The following is a 23,160-nucleotide window of genomic DNA, read 5'->3' on the forward strand; positions in this document are numbered from 1 at the left end:
TAAATAATCAGTCAAGAACCAAAAAGAGATGGGGAATGGAGGGTAGAAAAGGCACAGGTTCAAGGTGAACAGTTAGAAACAGGAAATTGAGAGTTTCGGTAGGTCCGGAAGCTTAAACGCATCATTATAAACCGTTCATGTCGTCAACAAGTTAAGCTCCTATTTAAAAATGAGTTAGTAAGTTTACAAGTCAACTTACAAGCAAGTTGAGAAAATCTTCAATAGATAACTATAACTAAGGGACAGGCCCGGTCTTTTATGTATTTTACCAATTAAGTGTCCGAAATCTCCACGAAGCAATCTGCGTGCCAGGGGCGTCGATGGGCCAATGAACATAGACGTGAAGGGGTTAATACCGGAGTTTGGGGGTGGACCGAGCGGAGGCGAAGAGGATTTTGGGAGCTCCGTTGTACGTCGCCCCAGGGCGCCTGGGAAATATCCAGTGCGCGTTTCTATTATGACCGACCCTAAGTAAGGGCCATCGGCAGGCTGGGTCTGGCCACTGCCGGCGCAGCTGCTCTCAGAGGCCGGAAGGCATGGGCCGTCGGCCGCCACCGGGAGGGCGGACGAGGCGGAGGTTTGTAGCACTTGTTTTGGGCTGAAGGCGTAGGCATGTCCTGCCTCCAGCCGCGCTGGGACAGGGGAACGGAAGTGAGAGGGGGTGAGGAGACGGGGGAACTGACAGAGTGACGGACCCGGCGGCGAAAATTGAGGGCGTGGGTGTCGGAAGGGGGCGTGTAAATATGTTACGTAGGTGATGAGTTGTGTGAATCTTTTGGGATGGGAGAGGTGGCGGATAGACGAATGGAGGGTAAAATCAGCAGGGTGAAAACGTGTTGTTGGCGGGACACCAGCACATATGAATCGTACCTATATGGGATGACTTTGGAGTGATTTTATTGGGCTCCTGGTTTCAGATTCTACTTTTGATGGCTTGACTCCCTTTAACAAATTACCAAGTACTTGCTCTGTGCTGGGTACTGTACTAGAAGTTCTGTATGAGGAAAGGAATTAGCCTTTATCCTCGACACTTACAGCCTGTCAGTTACTATATGCATTTGGAGACAGGCAATTACAATACAAGGAGATAGAGATACCCCAAGTGTTTTGATAACCTACTGGGTGCCACAGACTCTCCTGAGGTTGCCGTCTGGGATGATCTTTGATGTGGTGATTTGACATACATTTTAAAGATAAAATAAGCAGGGAAAAACTATGTGCAATTTCTCCAAGCGTGTTCCCTCCCTGTTTAGCTCAGGTGCAGCTACCTGGAGGACTGAGTAGCACTTAAGGCCCAAACTCGTTTATTCCTGGTGAGAGCATTTGTCCATCACAGTGGCACTTCCAGGACCCCTGCTGGAGAGTCACTCTTAACTTGAGATCAAGGCCTCCCCTTGCACGCATAGCCTGCAAGCTCTGGGTAGGACCAGAGTGCAGAACTCAAGGGCTCTCTGCCTTAACCATATGAAACACTTCTGTGCCAGCTCTTTGGTTTTCTAGCATACTCAGTTCATAGCAGGGAATTGTGAATTTACCTGGAATCCTAAGCAATCTTTTTAAAAGTTTGAATCATCAAACCTGCTGCTTTGTTTACCAGAGAAAAAACAGTATAGCAGACAGTCCAAGTCAATGGTTCTCAAACTTTCCTGTGCATCAGAATCAGCTGGGGGGCTTGTTAAAACACAGATTACTGGATTCCACCACAGAGTTGCTGATTCAGTGGGTCTGGGGTAGGCCCCCAAATTTACATTTCTAGCAAGTTCCCAGGAGATGCTGATACTGCTGGTTCCGGGACCACACTTGGAGAAGTACTGGTCTCAACAGAACTGAGATTAGTAAACCAGAATGGACATCTCTAGGGAAGACTGGGCACAGTTCTAAAGGTTAGACAAGTCTGAAATAAGTCATGGTAGATATGAAATAAAACGGATGTGTTTTTGTTGTTCATTTGTATGTTTTGAATGGAAGAGCAAAGATGAATCTTCCTGAACTAAACAAAGTAAGGTTTGCATCAGCTTTTTCTTCACTCATGGGGTTCAGAGTTCCTTAAATTGTTTAAAAAACAAAGTAGTTATTTCCTTTTCAGACCCCTTTCTGAGTTATATTCAAGTAGCTAGTTATTTACAGAACTCACACCCCTGCTTGTGTCATCACCCCCCCCCCAAATGAGGTGTTCTAACTTCTGGTAATAAATTATGTTTGAAGTTAAAACATGAAAAGACAGTTGGGACAATCTACTCAACACAAAGATTTGTATAAGCAGCCAGAATTGAGATGGTGTGATAAGTAGTTTTATTTATTTTTCCACCCTCAATGAAACCCCTTCCTCTTCAGAAGAAATAATCAGTTTATTCACTGTAAAGCACAGAAGGGACCAGAATTCTTACTGTGCCAGAGATTAACTTGAAACCTTCCTTGAGGGACTGACCTAAACAGCCTACTGGAGGGTGGCAGTCCTCAGTTCTGCCTACCCTCCATACCCTCCCATGAGCCTGAAAAAGGCCAGGACAGATTTTTAGAAATGTCACTCATTCTAGACCTGTCAGTGTTGGATCCCAAATTTCCCCACAGGCCAGTTACAAAACCAAACCAAGCCCCAAAACCAAACATGCAGACCCACATAAAACACACAAAAAAGTCCAAATAAACTGGCCTTGGTCTATTGTGAGCCTTTTCAGGGGCCAGCAAGATGCTAGGATGACCAGTACCCTGGATGTTTCAGAAATCTAAGGGTCTGTCATATCCACATTGCAAGGGAGTCAGCAGGACACTGTAGGGGAAGAAAAAGTTTTCCTTGGCTCTTTTAGGGTCCCTGGCTGGGTCTGAAAATTAAACTGACAAAGACAGATTAACAAGAGAGAAGCATACAAATGTATTTAATGTAAGTTTTCCATGACGCAGGAGCCGGCATAGGGAAATGAAGACCCAGAGAAACAGAGCTGAGTATTTTATGCTAGGTTTGACGAAGATTGGGAAGTCATGGAGAAATATGACAAATTAAGGAGTATGAGGGAAGTGTAGTAAACTGGGGGAGACTTAACAAGTCCTGTTTGTTAGGATTTTTCTCTACATCCCTTTGTATTTTTGGAGATAAAGATTCTCCTTTCCTCTGGATATAGGGAGGGAACCTCTCACATGAGGGTTTTATGACCTGTCTCAGGGGAGAAGAGGGGCAAGAGGTCAAGTGTCCTTGTTTCTGCCATTTACTCAAATTCCTTCAGCTTTAAAATATTCAGTGTGCTACGGTGCCATATTTTGGGGTAGCGTGTTCTGAACCTTGTCGGCAGTCACACACACGACTCTTGAATATCAATTAAATTTCACTTATGGTTGGTGAGCCTTTCAGTTATACTTGTGCACTGACTCCTCCCCTCCTCACCAGTCCTCATCTCTGCCTAATTCGCACTTAGTCTTACAGACAGTATAATTTTCTATGAAATATGAGGAGATAAAAAGGAATAAAATAAACCTATGATTTTGAACTATGTATCATTGTGTCCTAAGTGATTCCTAAGTAGGAATGATTTAATTTTGTTGCTTGAACACTCAATAGCTTATGGACCCTGTGAGCAGACAGATGGATGCTGAAGAGAATTTGGGGCCATCTGTGTCAGAGCAGAAAACACATGATTACTCCAGAATTCAGATTCAGACAGGATTGTTTGCAGTCCTGAATCTGTTTCAGCAGATTCAGACTTCTTGCTTGTTACAGCTGATTCCCTAAACAACTTTAAATCAGTGTGTATCTCTCACCTGGAGTGGAGTGGGGTTTTAGGTCTGGCACTTAACCACAAGGCTATGGATGTCATTGTTTTGTTTGGAATGGTTCTTCTGAGGATGAGAGTTCTTACATCAAGTGAGTGAGAACTATAAAGTAGAGGGGAGAAGGGTAATTATCATAATTAATATCACGTTTCTTTGCAAAATAAGATTAGATAAAAGTGAAGAACTCACTAGGAGGAAGAAGAGGCAGAAGTATATTCTAGAATCTGGAATCTGCAACTGATGAGCCAGTTGCTGGGTGTATAACTTATTGCTTTTCCCACAATAGAGGCCTAAACACCCATGTGCCTGCAGCCAGGTTCCCCTTAGGTCCTGTGATCTGTTGGGGACAGGGTAGCTATTGCCGCTATTTATCATAACTTTTCTGCACTTGATAAGGCGATGAAGAAACCCTGATAACCTAATCTCGTATAAATATGTATTTTTTAAAACTATGGAAGCATTTTAATAGCCTCTGGAGATCCAAGGAATTCATATAATTGTCTTCCAAAACTGCATGTAAAAGAGCCAAATCCAAAGTCTTACTGAAAGCTGGAGTTCAGGAGATCAGAAATGGCCTTGCCAGAAATGTGTTTTCTAATTTCAAGGTCCTTAGAGGAGTTCCAGTGCCCTGCAGCCAAAGTCCACCAGGAACATATCTATGGTTTAACAAGTTGGGTTGATTAGTTAGTGAGTTGAGGGAGAATGCACACCACGGGGAACTGATGAAACGTCTCAGAGGGTGTTAGAAAGGACTTATTATAGGATTTGGACTTGTGTTAGGTGATTTGGGGGAGGATTTAAAGAAGCGAGGCTTTGCTCTGGATTGGATTCTGTTAGGAAGTAACAGACTGTACATAGGGGTAATTCCATGATTGGGTATCTTTTTTTTTTTTTTTTTTTTTTTTTTTTTTTTTTGCGGTACGCAGACCTCTCGCTGTTGTGGCCTCGCCCGTTGTGGAGCACAGGCTCCGGACGCACAGGCCCAGTGGCCATGGCTCACGGGCCCAGCCGCTCCGCGGCATGTGGGATCTTCCCGGACTGGGGCACGAACCCGTGTCCCCTGCATCGGCAGGCGGTCTCTCAACCACTGCGCCACTAGGGAAGCCCCATGATTGGGTATCTTAATGAATCTTATCTAGGAGGATAGACTAGAAGGAGGCCAATTTGTAAAGTAGCAGCTATTAGCCAGGATAGGAGGACGTCTGCTTATTTTGTGGTTTGGTCAAAGTTCATGTTTTGTCTCTTTTCAGACATGACTATGCAGTAGTCTTGCTTTTGTCACAGAGTGGCCTTGTCTGATGTTGATGGTCTGTGAAATTGGTTACGCTCATCAGGAGAACAACAAGGCCTCGCTGTGAGGGCCAGGACAGCTCACATATGTCAGTGGCTGCTTTTCTCCTCAGAGTGATCAGTGCCAGGTCCAGCAGCCTGTAGGAGACCAAATTCCCTTTCTGCCAGGAGCCATATGTAGCAGAGAAATGGTTAGATGTGTTGAACAGGAAAGACTGAGGGCTGGGTGTGGATTAAAGCATCTGGTTACCCTCTAACAGAACTTAGGAGCCTCAGTGAGAAATAGCAGTCTCCTGAGATTGTTTCCCTTTAAAAAAATCATAAGAGTATACTTAAGCAAGGTAAGTGGATGGGAGAATATAGCAGATTATATTTTTCAAAGATGGCCATAACAGTACCTCTCATCCCATGCTCTCTTCTATAATGTGACCTTGCCACCCTTCCATTGAGAAGTCGGGTTGACATCCCCTCTGCTTTGAATCTAGGCAGACTTTGATTGTCTAAATCAATAGAATAGGGAGAAATGAGACTCTGTGACTTCTGAGGCTAGGCCGTAAGAGGCAGTGTGGCTTGTGCCTTATCTGCAGGGACATTGACCTTTAGAGTCCTGAGCTGCCATGTAAGAAGTCTGACTACCCTGAGACTGCCATGCTTTGAGAAAGCCCAAGTTCATGGTGAGGCCACCTACAGGTCCTCTGGTCAGCAGTCCCAGCTGATAGCAGGAGACCAGTTAATGAAGAGACATCTAGATGATTAAGGCCCCCAGCTGTTGAGTCTTCCCAGCTGAGGCTCCAGACATCACGGAGTAGAATCAAGACATCCCTGCTGTATACTGAGTTCCTGAACAGATTCCGAGAACAAAATAAAATGATTGTTTTGCACCACTGAGTTTTGGATTGGTTTAGCACAAAGCAATAGTAACCCAAACAGAGGTAGAAATGTTGGTTAACACAGAAGAAATGGAGTGAAAGGAGCAAGGAAGGCAAGTAATTGTAAGAGGGAAAACAGGCTAGGGACAAAGCATTTCTCTTTGCTGTTGCTCCTGCTGCTGCTGAGCTCTTTGATTCCAGAGTGGACAGAAGAGGGAAGAATGGAAAGGGAAGTTATCCAGTACACTAAATGAAACTTCTGTAGATAATTGCACCTCCTTTTAAAATAAGATCTGGAACTATTTAGTTATTTCTTTAATTGAACATCTTGATTAACAGAAGTATGTGGGGGTTTTTTTCCATAAGGAAACAAGTAGTGACCCTAATTAACAGTATTTAATAACCAGAGGGTGAGGGACGATACTCTCCTCTATATCATTGTACGAGGTTGGAGGAAATCACAGTGTTATTTCCAATGACATGTATAGAAGTTTTATTATTTTAATCTGGCAGAATATGGTTCACTTTTAAAGCCTCCATATGTGTCTATATTTTACACACACGAATAGCTCTTGCTGGGTAAGACATTCAATCTGTAAGTTAGAATAGAAGTCCTAGTACTATTATTGGAATTGTGTAATCGGTGAGCACTCAAAAGGTATTGGTTATAAATGTTGAGTACAACCACCAACTGACCTCATGGTTATTGGCCAAGTACAGAATGTCTCAGTCTCTTGTTTCCTTGTAAAAATTCCTGTGAATTTGGTGTTTGGCTCTTTCAATGTGTTCCAGCCACACTGAACTCCCCCATTTGAACCTTGATCACCCCTCTCCTACTGCTGGTTCTTCTTATTCCCTCTACATTCTTCCTCGAAAAGTATTCCTGTCTGTTCACACACTCAAGGCCCAAAGTCAGTGAGCGCCACTTGTTTGGAAACCTAGATCTCATGTTCTCCTCTTCATAACCTTTCCTTGTTTCTCTTTTCTGCCACCTTCAGTTTGCATTATAGTTATCTGGGCATGTGTCTGGCCCTCCTACCAGTCTGTGAGCCCCTGGAAAACAGAATCTATATTAGATTGATTTGGGGGTTCCTCACAGCTCCAAGAGGGATGTTTTGTTCATCTTTAGGATCTGCAGAGAGGACACCTGAGCCTGGAGATGCTAATGAACATCATATATCCAATCAGTGGCAGAGCTAGGGCCAGAACCCGGGTCTCCTAATTCACAGCTTGATGTTTTCCACTAGATGAAGGAGAAGAAGAGGAAGCGGGGGAGAGGAAAAGCAGGAGGAAGTAGTATGCTTCATGAGCGCAAACCTTTGGTATCTGTTTCATTCACTAATGCATTCCCCAGTGCCTAGAGCAGTGCCTGGCACATAGTAGGCACTCAGTAAATATTTACTGAAATAATAAGCAATTGGGGTAAATAAGCATTCATGTACAAGGATGATAACAATGACCTTAGGGGGCATGGGTATTTTTTACTTATCACAAGTTCTTATCTCATGCATTGCTTTGATGCATGAAAGGAGAAACACAAAGCCAGAAAACCCCAGCTTTTCCTGCGCTTGTATTTTTCCACTGCTCTCTTGCACCACTTATCTTTCCCTGGTAGCAATTCTGAGGAATCTGAGACAGCTCCCACTGAACTCTTGCATTAATGTTCTGATAAAAGAAAAATATGATGCACTGGGCACAAAATGTCATTTTATGTAAAAACCTTGGGAAAGTTAGTATTTCTTTAAAAGCAAAAAAAAAAGCAGAGCTCATTACTAATGGCTGCCTTTTATTGGCCTTGCTGGGGGCATCACAGTGGGACAATGTGGCTGGAGTCTATGGTTGCCCAAGAGGTCCTGCTCTCTCAGTAGAGCTGACCCCAGGTAATGGAGGCCATAGGTGTGGCTGAAAAACAGGAAATAGGATGGATAAAACCATATACATTTTAGCCCCTGTACTTACTGGCCTGTGGTCATCATCCCGATAACTCCTACCTCAAATCTCACTAAGGAAAATCCCATATGCTTTCCCTTCCCAATCTGAATTCTTCCTCCTTTGGCATAGTGATCTTTTGTTTCCTTGCCTTTGCTTATTCGGTTCTGAAAAAGGTATCTTTTCCTTAGCTCTACTCCAATCTTTCTTCTTCCTGATTCCCACACCCAGGGCCAAAGTGATTTTGACTAAATTTATATAGGAAAAGTATCTCCTTATCTGTGGTACCTGAAGGTACAGTTTGTAAGATTTAAAATCTGGGGCAGTGGGAGTAGGAAATGCACTTTGGCCTCAGTCTAGTCCTAAGCCACATGGTTTATAAAAAACTCTCCATCTGAGGAGTTAAGGGAGCTTGCCCAGATGAAGAGCACAGACTCCGGAGGAAGATTGCCTGTGTTGCAGTTTGGGCTCCACACCCCATAGGCTTTGATGACTCTGGGCAAGGTATTAAACCTCTCTGTGTTGTAGTTTTCTTATCTGTAAAATAGAGAGTTGTTAGGGGGATTTGTAGAGTTAATATAGGTGAAGCACTTAGGATGGTGCCTGGCAAACAGTAAGTGCTGTTTATTTTATTATTTTTTTGTATTAGAGTATAGTTGATTTACAATGTTGTGTTAGTTTCAGGTATACAGAAAAGTGATTCAGTTATACATATACATATATCCATTCTTTTTCAGGTTCTTTTCCCATATAGGTTATTACAGTATATTGAGTAGAGCTCCCTGTGCTATACAGTAGGTCCTTGTTGATTATGTACTTTATATATAGTAGTGTGTATATGTTAATCCCAAACTCCTAATATATCCCTCCCCCACCTTTCCCCTTTGGTAACTATAAGTTTGTTTTCGAAGTCTGTGAGTCTGTTTCTGTTTTGTTTTGGGTTGTTTGTTTGTTTGGTTTTGGCTGTGCAGCGCGGCATGCAGGATCTTAGTTCCCCAACCAGGAATCGAACCTGTGCCCCCTGCAGTGGAAGCACAGAGTCCTAACCACTGGACCACCAGGGAATTCCCTGTTTCTGTTTTGTAAATAAGTTCATTTGTATCATTTTTTTTTAGATTCCACATATAAGTGATATATGATATTTGTCTTTCTCTGACTTCACTTAGTATGATAATGTCTAGATTCATCCATGTTTAAACAGTAAGTGCTGTTTAAATGTTAAGTGTTATATCTGTCATTATTATTATTATTAAAATTATTAAAACAGACCCTTGTGTGTATGTACCATCAGAAGCCTAAGGGGAGACGTGAGTGGCACCCCACATATGTAATAAATAGGTGTTAGAGAAGCCAAACATGCTGAACAGACCCAAAGAATTAAGGAGCTATATCTAAGAGAGTGTTTTTGGGAGTTTTATTTTGGTTGTTTTAATCTTTTACTAAAAACAAATCTCAGTTACAAGCCATCGCTTGTGCTTTTGGAATCATGTCTAAGACACAACTGCCTAATCTAAGATTGGGAAGATTGACACCTATGTTCTCCTCTAGTTTTATATTTTAGTCTCTTACATTTAGGTCTTTGATCAATTTTGAGTTACTTTTTGCATATAACGTGAAGTAGGAGTCCAACTTCATTCTTTTGCCTGTTAATACCTAGTTGTTCCAGCACCATCTGTTGAAAAGACTATTCTTTCTTATTGAATGATCTTGGCACCCTTGTTGAAAATAAAGGTCTGAGTTTATTTCTGGACTCTCAATTCTATTCCACTGATCTGTATGTTAATCCTCCGCCAGTACCAGTCTTAATTACTATAGCTTTGGGGTAATTTTTGAAAGCATGAATTCTGAGTCCTATTACTTACTTCTTCCTTTTTTTTTTCAAGATTGTTTTGGCTGTTTGGACCCTTTGAATTTTCATGTGATTTTAGGATCATCTCATCCATTTCTGCAAGACAGGAAGGAGTTTGATAGGGATTGCATTGAATCTGTAGAACAATTTATGGAGTATTGCCATATTAACAATATTAAGTCTTCTGATCCATGGGCACGGGATTGTTTGTATTTATTTAAACATTGTTTTGTAGTTTTCAGTATACAAGTCTTGCACTTCTTTTGTTAAATTAGTTCCTAAGTAATTTTTATGCTATTATAAACGGAATTGTTTTATTAATTTCCTGTTTGGAGTGTTCATCGCTACTGTATATAAATGTATTGGATTTTTGTATGTTGACCTGCAACCTTGCTGATTTTATTAATTATAATAGTATTTTTGTGAATCCTTTGGATTTTATATGTAAAAGATCATGCCACCTACAAATACTTCTTTCCAACATGGATGCTTTTTATATCTTTTTCTCCCTTCATTGCCCTGGCTAGAACCTCCAGCACAATGTGGAATAGAAGTGGCAAGAATGGAAATCCTTGTCTTGTTTCTGGTCTTATGATGTGTCTAGGTGTGAATTCATTTGAGTTTATCTTGGAATTTGTTGAGCTTCACGGATGTATAGATTAATGTTTTTCATCAAATTTGGAGAATTTCAAGCATATTTTCTTCAAAAATACTTTCTGTCCCTTTCTCTTTCTCCTCTCCTTCTGGGGCTCATTATATGTGTGTTGGTATGCTCAAAGGTCTCTGAAGCTCTGTGCATTTTTCTTCATTCTTTTTTCTTCCTGTTCCTCAGTCTGGCCAATCTCAATTGACTTGTCCTCAATTTTGATGATTCCTTTTTCTGCCAGCTCAAGTCTGCTGTTGAGCCCCTCCAGTGAATATTTTATTTATTGTACTTTTCACCTCCAGAATTTCTGTTTGGCTCTTTTTAATAATTTCTGTCTCTTTATTGATATTCTCTGTATGGTGAAACATCCTTATCATACTTTAAGTCTCTGTACATGGTTTGATTTAATTAGTTCTTTCAACATACTTATAATAGGTTATATGAAGCATTTGTCTAGTAAGTCTAATGTCTCAGCTTCCTCAGGGAGTTTCTATTGACTGATTTTTTTCCTGTATTTGGGCCTTCCTTCCTCCCTCCCTCCCTCCCTTTCTCTCTCTCTCTCTCTCTCTCTCTCTCTCTTTCTTTTTCTTTCTTTTCTTTCTTTCTTTCTTTCGTGTGTCTCATATTTTTTTGTTTAAAAGTGGACATTTTGGGGGCTTCCCTGGTGGCGCAGTGGTTGAGAGTCCGCCTGCTGATGCAGGGGACACGGGTTCATGCCCCGGTCCAGGAAGATCCCAGATGCCGCGGAGCGGCTAGGCCCGTGAGCCATGGCTGCTGAGCCTGCGCGTCCGGAGCCTGTGCTCCGCAACGGGAAAGGCCACAACAGTGAGAGGCCCGCGTACTGCAAAAAAAAAAAAAAAAACGTGGACATTTTGAATACTGTGGCAACTCTGGAAATCACATTCACACTGCAAGGGTTTGTTGTTGTTGCTGTTTTTTGTTGTTGCTCTTTGTTTAGTGTCTTTCTTGGACTAATTCTGTAAAGTCTGTATTTCCTGTTGTGTGTAGCCACTGAAGTCTTGCCCGGTTATATCACTGTGGCTTAGTTGTCAGCTAATAATTGGTCAGAGGTTTTCTAAAGTGTCTTGAACCAGTAACCCTCCCACTTTTTGCAGAAAGGCTCTGCGTGTATTGTGGTACACCGTCAGTGCTCTGGTAAGCGGTTCACAATTATGCCTTAGCCTTCACTTCCTGTTTTCACAGACTCTCAAGGTTAGCCAGAGGTGAGACATGGGAGCCTTCTAATGTCTTTCCTGGGCATGTGCACAGCCCTTCATGTGTGTGTACTTTTAGATCCTCAGGAATGTATTGTAGCTTTTCAAAGACCTTTTTGGACATCTCGTTCTCCAGATCTTCCTTTTAAGTTTTATGGTCAGTCTTTTGTTTTTCCCAACAGGTATCATGGCCTAGGCAGCTGTGATGTTAAACAATTGCCACTGATAATGTTTGGCAAATGCCCTGTAAATAGGGCTTTTCCCACTCTCTCACGCTCTGCTGAGTCATGTCAAATAACTACAAGCCATGGGAAAGAGGCTTTTTCAGGGAGCTGACAGATCAAATAGTCATAGTGCTCTGAGGATGGGAGTTTTTGAGGAGCTCCAGGCTGTTCTGCCCCCACCAGTGACTGTTAGGCAGCTGGCTTTCATGGCCTTTTACCATGGGTGTGAGGCTGCTGGTTTTCAAGGCTACCACTGAACAGGAGAGAGGGGGTTGAAATAGGGCAAGTTAAAAGGCCCCAAAGATCAGTGTTCTTAGCAAGACTAAGTAGTTTTCTTGAATAAATGCTCCTCAGATTGTCTGCAAACTTTTGAATCATGTCCATAGTTCTGAAAAAGTTGATTTTAACACTTTTTGCCAGTGTTCTCATTGCTGTTTTGCAAGAATGGATCTTCAGAGGTTCCTACTGTGCCATTCTGAAAGCTCTTCCTCACAGATTTTTATTCTGTTTAGGGTACAATCAGAGCTCCATCTAAAATAACAATCTTGTATGGATATTTGGGTCAGAACTTCTTAGCAGTGGGCAGGATTTGGACTAACAATGAAAATGCTGAAGATGGCCTCTTCCTGTGTCTTCAGGACTCTAAAAGACTGTCCTGGACTGAGGTTGGGCTACAATCATGAGTAGGACAGTGGGTGAAAACTATGGGCAGCCAGTGAGATAATGTTGTTTTTTCCCCAACTAGGTTGTTTCTTTCTGTGCTCATAGGCATCTGAAAACCTGGAGATATGTTTGAGCCAAACTTCTGCAGAGATGGGCCACCAATTCCCCTTTACTGTTCACCACATTCCCCAGAAAGTTTATTGGACTTGGACCTTTCCTTGAGAAGGAATTTGGGAGAGAATAATATTAAAAAGGGGGAAACAAACACTTACTGAATGAACCAATGAGTAGTGGGCTGGAGAGATCAGGGAAGGCTTCCTGAAGGAGGCACGGGTTTGATCTGATCCTGCAAGAATGGGTGCATGTTGGTTAGTTGAAGAAAATGTGTGGTGAGTAGGAAAGCAGTTAAATTTAATGCAACCAATTGAGATATCTGTAATTAATTCCCCTCACTGAGCCACTGTAAGAATATATCCCAGGCTTATCCCTGGGAGAAAGCCAGAGACTAGGCAATGATCAAAAAAATGGGGGAGGCAGTATATCATAATGGTCAAGAATTCAGGTTCTGATGTCAGACTGCTTAAGTTCAAATCCCAGACTTTCTGCTTATATGCTTATTAGCTGTATGATCCTGGGCAATTTAACCTCTCTGACCCTATTTATCTGTGAAATAGGGTCCCCCTTTTTCCTGCCTCACAGGTTTGGTGAGAAGATTAAATGGGATAATGCATCAATAGTGCAAAATACAATGCCTTGCACAGAGTAAGTGCTCACCAAAAGACATCCATATAATTTTTTCTTCCAGTTTTGAGGTATAATTGACATATACTGCTGTATAAGTTTAAGGTACACAGTATAATGATTTGATATACGTATATCATGAAGTGATTATCACAATAAGTTTAGTGAACATCTATCATCTCATATAGGTACAGAATTAAAGAAATAGGAAAAAAGCAGTTTTCTTTGTGATGAGAAGGCTTAGGATTTACTCTCTTTGACAACTTTCATATATAACATACAGCAGTGTTAAATGTATTTATCATGTTGTACATTATATCCCTAAGGCAGCCAGATTTTTAATCTGAGTCCAGCCACGAATCCAGATACCAAATGCACAAAGCTGGAAACCATGTCGGTATGGTCAGAATTGAAATTGTTTTTAAATGCTTCCTGCAATTGCTTTGTTTATTTCTGTTCAGTTCACCTTTAGAATTTGGTAACATATTATTGAAAATGCCAGCATGTTTCCATATGTTAGGAAGAATTGTATGGAGTGTTTTTTGTTTTATGTTTGAGAGACAGAACGTTAAACAGGGCACTGCAATAGAGGCAGGAATCCCACAGAGAGAACCCCCAGGGCCTAGGTGAGATTCAGAGGGATGGAATCAAGTCCTTGATCAGCTTAACCTCCTGGGAGTAGATTCTACTACCTGAGCTTTTCTCTCTTTGGGTTTCAGAGGTCCAAGATTTTTATTTATTCACTCATCAAACAGGCACTGGGGAGGGTGGAGGCACAGTGGTAGTTTTTTTTAACTAGAGCAGGGGCTCTGGACCCAGGTCAGGCTTGAATCTGAGCCCTAACATTTCCTAGCTCTGTGACCTTGGGCAATTTGCCTAACCTTTCTGTGCCTCTGGAGGATAATATCTGTCTCATAGAATTACCGTAAGAGTTAAATGAGTTAATACATGTGTACATAAAGGACTTAGACAAGTTCCTGGCATATAGTAAATGTTCAACAAATGTTAAATGTAACTAATTTTATAGTGGGTGGGAAGGTGATTATTTTAATTTTCTGTTTACATGTTTAACTCTGTTTATATGCTCAATTAAACAGAATTCAACTGTTCACTCTGTATCTCCCATGCCTAGTAATTTTGTTAGGTGAATGCATGTTCACTGGTAAACAATCCTAATGTAGTGAGAGGTACTATAACAGAGCTTGAGTACAAGGCACTTTGCAGGACATGAGGGATATGATATGTTATGCTCAACTTTGAGCAATTCAGGGAACATTTGGTTGAGAGGGGCTGTTCCCTTCTAGAATTTTCAGTGCAGTCAGATCTATGAGAGCCAACAGCATCCAGGAACTAGGTAAAGTGATGCTAGAGAGTCACCAGGTGGCAGTACTGCACAGGGATTCAGGTAGAAGAGGAAAAGAGCCCTTTCCAGCCAAGAGTTCATGTTTATGTCTGACGCTGTTTTTCTCTCCTCTCCACAGAAATTCAAGCCATGATTTCTTCCCCTTTGTTCTGCTGGTTTTGGAGCACTGCTATTCCTACCCAAGGCTGCTTGGGAGTCATCTGGCGCTCAAGCCGCTCTGTCTTTACCAGGCAGAGGAGAGAAACCATGCTGAGTATATTTCCAATTCTTTGCATGTTGGGCTTCTAACTCCCACACCACCAACTTGTTTCTCCTGCTATGCCCTGGATGGAATTAAAAGAGTGAGGTGAGAAGCAAAACTAACATTTTTTGAGACAGCAGGCACTGTATCAGAAACTTAATATAATCATGTTGTTGAATTGCCACAGAACCCTGAGAGATTAATTTTGTAATTTATTTTGTCCATCATCTTGCTTCAGCAATTATTAACATAGGCGTGGCCAGGCTTGTTTCAGCTATACCCCCCCATCCAACACCACTGGATTATTTTCAGGCAAATCACAGATAATTTTTCACTGCATAATTTCGTTTTTAAATACTTTCTTACATTCCTCTAAAAGGTAAGGACTTTTAAACACACCACAGTATCATTATAACACTTTAAAAAAACCCAAGCAATAATATCCTAACATTATCAAATATATACCAAGTATTCAAATTTACCTAGTTGTCTCATTTTTAAAACTGTATTTGTTTCATTCAAATCTGGATTCAATCAAAGTTCATAGATTTAATTCATTTGATATATGAGCTGTGAGCCATTTTACATAGAGGGAAACTGAGGATCAGAGAGGATCATCAGTTCAGTATTCAAAAACAATTCTCTATTGAATCAGACCTGGTACCAGATGTTGGGGATACAAAGATTAGGAAGACCCAAGTCTCTGCTTCAAGGAACTCAGTCTTATGCTCCTGTAATGCTCTGTGAATATATCTATCACAAGACTTAATACACTATGTTATTAGTATGTGGTTGTGTATCTGTCTTCCCAGATAGGTGGCAAATTCCTTAGAAGGCAGGGGCCAGTTCATAGTCAACATTGTAATCTGTAACATCTTACGGAAAAACCCGAATGAACTTTTTGGCCAACCCAATACTTAACGTAGTCCCTGGTACATAGTAGATATTTAACAACTATGGGGAAAGGAATAATTTTGTCTGACTGGGCAGTGGGAACCAGTGAAGAGTTTCAGGCAGGGCAGTGACATGATAAGGTTATCACTGTAGGTAGGTGACACACGTCATCATTTGGATTGGAGGCAGAGAAGGGGCTATTGCTGAGTTCATGCTACAGAGGAGGAGTGCCAGACTAAAGCAATGGCGGTGAGTATGGAGAGGAGAAGACAGACTGGAGAGTTACTGAGGATGTGAATTCAGCAGTATTTGGTAATTTCTTAGATGTAGAGAATGAACGTTTCTGGCTTGGGTAATGGTGGTGCCACCAGTAGATTCAGTGCAAAGAGGAGAAGCGAGTTTGGGGTGGAAGATGAGCTCCACTTTGGACATGCTAAGGTTGTGTCCATGTGATCTTCAGGAGGATGTGTGAGACCAGAGCCCAGGTCGGCGGTCAGGAGTGAAGATCAGGGGATCACAGCGTGTAGGTGGAGCTTGAAAGCCTGACGGTAGATGTCATCACTCGGGAGAGGACATGCAGTGAAACAGGGAGTGGACTAAGGAGGGAACCCTGACACTTACCAAGGGAGTGGAAAATGAGAAGCCCATGAGAGAGATGAAAAAGGAACAGCTGGGGAGACTGGAAAAAAATCAGGACAGTGTGGTGCCACAGAAGCCAAGAGAGGAAAGAGTTCAGGAGAGAGGGAGAGGGAGTGGTTGACACTCTTGAGGCAGGTAAGGAAGTAGTGGTAGAGGATAGCTCAGTGCTACAGCCAGGGTGTGGTCGGTGGTGGAAGAGTGGCAGGTGGTGAGCCTAGAAAGGCCAGTTGGTCCCTCATCCAAAAAGGCCTTGGTCACCCAGCTGTGGAGTTAAGACTTCATTCTGTAGCTAATGGGGAGTCATCAAGAGGTTTCAAAAAGGAGTGACCTGGTCAGATCGGGGTGCTCTAGAAAAATCAGGCTGAGGCAGTGTGGAGGATGCTGTGGAGGAATAGGACTGGAGGCAGGGCTCCTTGGCGTGGAATAAAGTGGCACTTAGGCAGTGGAGGTATGGACTGTCTTCCAGGACTTTTAGTAGGTAAAATTGGCAGGCATTGAAAACGGTAGCTAACACTCACTGAGCTTTTATTATGTGCCAGGCACTACTCTCAGTGCTTATGTGAATTATCTCACGTAATTCTCACAACCAATCTATGGGGTAGATAACATTATTGACCTCATTTTATGCCTGAGGAAACTGAGATACAGAGAGATAAAGCAACTTGTGGAGGATCATGGAGCGGGTAAACCACAGAGCCTAGATTTAAGTCCAGGTGGTTGGTTCTAACCCACTCTAACCTGTTTCTCTGAATGCCACTCTTAACTTCTAGATTGTTTTGCCTTGATTAGATGTGGGGAGTGAGGGTGTTAGGATTAGGTTCAGCTGTGAGCTATCAGACATCCAAAATAACAGTGGATTAAACAGGATAGAAATTCATTTCTCTTTCATTAAAGAAAGAAATTCATTAAACCCTAGAAGGCTTAATGGCCTGTCATCTCCACAGTGTGACACTTGTCCCCATGGTACAAGATAGAGCTTTAGTCATCACGTTCATGTTCTAAGCAGCAAAATGCTGGGTAGAGAGAAGGAAAGAACAGATACTTGGGACAACTGGTAGTCTCTGCTATAAGAGAAGTTCCAGAACTCTGCCATGGGTGATTGCAAGGAGGATGGGGTTACCAGGAGTTGAGGTAGAGAGTACAGGAAACCTGTTGGACCTTTATTATTTTTGTTTGTTTACCCAGGGTCTTTCCCTTCCCTTGGAAACAAAACCCTATTTTTTCAGGGGGAGTGCTGCTCCTCTCCTGTCCAGCCATGGAGTTCTAGTTGGTGTTTCCATTCCAAGTACCCTATCATCTCCCCAGTCTCAGTTGATTTGATTGGTTGGCATATGGGCATGTGATCTAGATCAGAACAATCAGAATCCTTCGCTTCAATTTTTTTTAAACCAACTTAAATGGGGGAAAGTATTGTGTCCCACTTTTGTGGCACAGCTTGGAGATGTGTGGCCAGGACCTATTGGTGGCCCTTTTACAACTCCAGGGAGGAAGCTTGTCTGAGAAAATGCAGTCAGCATGCAGGATGAGCTGTAAATTCCTATTAGTGTTCAAGTCTCTGGTCTTGTCCTTGAGGCCCATCCACATCCTTGCCCTTTGTATGATTATGTGAGACTTCCAATAAATTCCTTCTTGTGTTCAAGTCAAAGTTGTGTTTCTGTCACTTGCAACCAATAAAGTCCTGATTAAAGCTGTATTCTAAAAGTTAATTCTGGAATCAATGTAGATGTGCTTAGGGTTTGTGGGGGGGGGGTCATAGTAAATAGTAACCAGAAGCAGAAAGATAATTTATGAGACTGTTTTAATAGTCTACATGAGAAACAATGAGAATCTGAACTAAGGGGATGTCAGTGGGTACTGTAGCTCCTGGCCAGTCTTGCCATGTCTCTTCTACACCTTGAATCAGTTGCCCATATCTACATATTGATCATCTCTACCTGGATGGAATGCAACAGGTTGCTGTTCATTTTGAGCATGTTTTCCTCTGTATCCTTGGACATAGGTATAATAGCTGCTTAAAAACTCCTCTCTGTTAATTCCAACATCTACGTCATCTTGGGGGCTAGTCTTCATTGATTACCTTTTTTCTTCGGTATGGGTCACATTTTTCTGTTTCCGATATGCCCAGTCATTTGGATTTGTCAGAGGACATGTTGTAGAGAATCTGGATTCCATTGTGTCCCTCTGAAGAGTATTGATTTTTTTGTTTTAGCAGGTGGTCAACTTGACAGAACTCAAACTCCATACTCAATTTCCCCTGCAGTAAGTACCAGCTGAAATTTCTATTTAGTTCTTTTAGTTTTATCTGAGCTATTTGGAGACTGCCCTGTGCGTGCATGGTTCAGAGGTTGGCCAGAGAGTTGGACAGAGTTTATACACAGAATTTAGGGCTCCACCTGTCAAGATCTCTCCATTCCAGTATTTTACCTCCATAGGCTCCAGCTGCTGAAATCCTGAATTCTGTCTTCCGGTAAAGACTCAGTTTTACCACCTATCCGGTGACTGATTGGGGCCTGCTCTGTGGCTAAAAGCCTTAAAAATTGGGAATCTCACCTAGTTCTAATCCTATCCTTTAACTGTAGTTTCTTTTCCAGTTTCTGCATGCTTCAGGTTGTTTGTCAGTACTTTCAGGTAGTTGTTTTTAAATATTTTGTCCAGAGTATATTGTTATATCTGAAGGAAAGGCGGCTTGATAGAAGCTACTCGGTCATTTACTGGAAGCCAGAACCTGCCTGGTCACTACTGTATAACCTGTGGCCAGTGTAGCAAGACTCTTCTAGTCAGGTAATAAGAAATTATACCCAGATTATAACCAGATTTTAGCTCTCAATGATGTGACTTGAAAAAGGCAGTTTTATAACCAGATAAGCTAAATGTGATGAAGTTTCAGGATGACAGGTTTGGAGGTATGAGATGCTTGATAAGCCCCCACCTGGGCTTTCCCATGAGCTAAAATGAGTTCATTCTGGACAGGCAGGGTCCTGCTGCCACAAACCTGAGTGCCTGTTTCCATAAGGAGATTCACTTTTTAAATATCCCCTGTCCTGATATCTCTTAGTCACCTCATCTTTAAAAAAATTATCTGAGTTTATTGTAATAAATGTAACTTCTATATAATTCATAGATCAGAATGAGAGGCCAAGGCCCCTACCCAGTCCTCTGCCAGATCTAGTATCTGGGTTGGAGAAGAGTGGATAAATTGCAAAACTTTTTAGCAGGTTGAATGGTTGGGGATTGGTGACAAAGTATATGAGGTGGAATTAGAGGGTAGAGTTAAGGATGACTTCCGAATTTCTGCCTTGGGCATCTGGAAGGATGATCAATACAAAATAGAGGATGTAAGAAAGAGAGCAAGTTTAAGGGGGAAGATGAATTCAGCTTTGGCCATGTTTGAGGTACCTGTGGGACATCCAGTCAGAGTACATCTGAGTCTGAGGATTGGAGAGAGATCTGGGATGGAGATGTATAATGGAGAATCTCCAGTGGATAAGTGATAGATGAGGCCATAGGTCTAGATAATGTAATCAAATAGCATGTACAGGGTGAGAAGAGAACTGATAACGAAGCCCAGTAGTTAAGGGGAGAGCATAAGAAATGAGTCACTTTAGGAAACTGAGAAACAGAAAAATTAAAGACAAACAAGGAAAGGTGGTATACAAAAGTCAGGGGAGGAGAATTTCATGAAGGAGTTAGTGGTCAGTAGGGTCCAGTTCAGCAGAAAAAGCAAGCAAAGCAAGTACTGAAAAACAGGCATTGGATTTAACAACTAAGAGGTCTTTACCTCAGAAATTGCAATTTCGGTGGAGTGGCAAGGAGTGTTGCCAGATTGCAGTTTGAGGAGTGCACGGGTGTGGTAGACTTTAACATGTGTTTTCTGTTAACCATTCCTTCCAGTAATCATACTCCTGTATAGTCCCCTAGTCTTGAATCTGGTAAAGTCTCTAAATAAGTTTAACTGATAGAATGCAGGGAAGTGATGGTGCTTGACTTATGAGAGTAGGTCATAAGAAGCCTTGTAACTTTTGCCTTGGTCTTTTGGAGCTCCGAGCAATCATTTAAGAAGTCTGATCACCCTACTAGAGAGACCACATGGAAAAATTGTGAGACGACATGGAGAGAGAGAGAGAAGTCCAGCTGCACCCAGGGTTCCAGAAATCCCCACGAAGACACCAAGCATAAAGGAAACCAGAACCATCTTGGCTCCACCAGATCAACCTAGCCACCAGCTGGATGCCGCTGAGTGGCTCCAGTAGATGCCACGTGGGGCAGAAAATCTGTCCAGTAAGCCTTGCCCAAATTTCTCACCCATCCATTCATTGCAATAATAAAATGATTATTGTTTTCAGTCCCAAGTTTGCGGGTGGTTTATTACACAGCAATGTATAACTGGAACGTTGGGCATTGAAGTAATAGAGATTGTAAATGCATGTTATACTTCCAATAAGCTTGGAAAGGGAAAGATCAGATGGCAGCTGGAAGGTCTCATAAGATTGTGGTAGGATTTTTTTAAAGATAGTAGGGACTTGAGAATGTTTACAGCTAATGGGGCAGGAGCTAGGAGACAGAGAAGGTTGAAGATACAGAAGAGAGAGGTGATGACTGAGGCATGAGATTTCTGAGAAAGGAAGGGATGAGATCCAAAACTCCAATAGAGGAGCTGATGTTAGACATAAGGGTAGTGGGGCACTTCAATCTCTAAAACAGGAGATGTATTCCCTCCTCTGGATCTTTAAAAATCTCAGGCTTTCCCATGTACTGGACATAAGAGAGTATATGAAGGTTGGTTGGACAGTAATGGATCTCGCAAGAATTGGTTGACTGTGGTACTTTCTTTTGCTTACTCACTTTACCTAGACCAGGAAGTGACTAGAATTCATATCCTTAGTTCTATTTTTCCTGTTAACAAAGAGTTTATTCTGTGTACTGAGAATGTTGGGAGCAGGAATAGGTATTGGGCTTGAGGATAGTGATGAAGATTTGGAAGAGCTATTGTGAGAAGTGAGAGCAGGAACTGACTGAAGTTTTGTGGGAGGATTTCCAGGTGGTATTGGATTGAAAAACCACCAAAATGAGAGTGTACTGATCATTATACCCATGATATTTTCATTATCAGTTCTTAGAATACACGGCATAAGATAGAAAAGACAATCCTTGTGTGGATTCAGAGCTGATATCTTGGGGGGCAAGATTTGATGAGAGTATTGGTCAGAGAGGTAGAAGCGATTGATTGTGAGATATAGAGTAAAAAACAAGGAAATGGGAAGCCATGCTGGGAGGAAAATGGATGGATCAAGGAAGTCCTGATAAGGTTGAAGAGTTAGTGCAGTGGGGATAAGAGAGAGAATGAGCTGGAGAGACAGGAGTAAACTAAAGTTCACTGTTTAAAGAATTCTAGGTGATCACAAAGTTCAGGGTATGACCATGAAAGAAGGTCATTGGAGACAAGATGATCAAGGGAGTGACAGGCCAGGGTGTTGGATGAGTAAAAACATGGAACTTGAAATTACTTTAGGTAATGGAAAAACTTAGGAGTGGAAAAGAAGAAATTAATTGGGATGCCATAACCCTCAATGAATATAAGGGAGTGAACAGAGTTCAGAAGCTGACACAGCAAGAAGGCTGTGGTGTACCTTACAGAGAAAATGCATGCATTGGATAAGCTTCATTCAGGTGTGAGTTAGTGATGTTGACTGTGAGTTCAATTTATTGATTTAACAATACGGTACATCCAGAAAAGGGAAGAGGAAATTTGCTGACCTATATGTGACGCCACTCCAGAAATCACTAAAATACCATTTGTGTGCGATGAAGCTATGGCAAAGATGGAAAAGCAGCTAAATTTGTAGGTTCATAAGATGACAGCCAAACTTTACAAAGGATAGTAAACGACATTTTTGTGAGGCTGAGAGCCAAAGAAATTTAAGGTCATGTTACCTGGGTCAGGAAAATGTTAGACCCTTCTTGGTATTATAAAGAAACAGTGCAGGGACTTCCCTGGTGACACAGTGGTTAGGAACCCACCTGCCAATGCAGGGTACACGGGCTCGAGACCTGGTCCGGGAAGATCCCACATGCTGCGGAGCAGCTAAGCTCCTGTGCCCCAACTACTGAGCCTGTGCTCTAGAGCCCGTGAGCCACAAATACTGAGCCCGTGTGCCACAACTACCAAAGCCCATGTGCCTAGAGCCCGTGCTCCACCACAAGAGAAGCCACTGCAATGAGAAGACCGTGCACTGCAATGAAGAGTAGCCCCCACTTGTCGCAACTAGAGAAAGCCCACGTGCAGCAATGAAGATCCAATGCAGTGATAAATAAATAAATAATTTTTTTTAAAAAACAGTGCATATAATTATTTTAAGAAATATAAAATAAGGTGTCTTTAAACAGAAACACAAGTGAAACAAGGTTATATGTTGATTGGTTGATGAGAATGTGACCAGGGGCTTGCAGGAAACTTACCCTGTCTGTCTGCTAGGAGCAGTGACTCAGCATTTGCTAGTTCACTGCTCAAGGTAATTTTATTAAACATGACTACCATGTATAACAAGAATTGACGTGTATATGTGTATGTGTGTGTGTTGGAGTATTTTAATGCAAATTTCAGACATCCTAACATTTCCTTTGTAAATATTTCAGTATGTATCTCCAGCACAGTGGTTCTCCAAGTGTGATGTGGTCTAGGGACCCTGAAGACACCTGACACCTGAGACGCATTCAAAGTTCTGGGAAATCCTCCTTTTTCCCACTACATATCTCCATAAGGTTGGATTTTCTTCATACACATCAACCAAAATAACCACAATCATAACACAATGATGAAGCAAATACGAGAGTCT

General features: G+C 41.9%; 1 long non-coding RNA gene across 2 annotated transcripts; it reads left to right on the forward strand.

The window, feature by feature from the left end:
* Nucleotides 1-419: 419 nt before the first annotated feature.
* On the forward strand, nt 420-20,670 carry LOC132418044 (uncharacterized). 2 transcript variants are annotated; one of them, XR_009517967.1, is made up of 4 exons: nt 420-577; nt 14,672-14,899; nt 18,537-18,586; nt 20,366-20,670. It is a non-coding gene; the product is annotated as an uncharacterized lncRNA (long non-coding RNA). The 2 variants fall into 2 exon arrangements; XR_009517968.1 differs by having other exon boundaries at nt 18,540-18,586.
* Nucleotides 20,671-23,160: the final 2,490 nt, after the last annotated feature.

The sequence above is a fragment of the Delphinus delphis genome, chromosome X (assembly GCF_949987515.2).
Source record: "Delphinus delphis chromosome X, mDelDel1.2, whole genome shotgun sequence".
In the NCBI taxonomy this organism is placed as follows: Eukaryota; Metazoa; Chordata; class Mammalia; order Artiodactyla; family Delphinidae; genus Delphinus; species Delphinus delphis.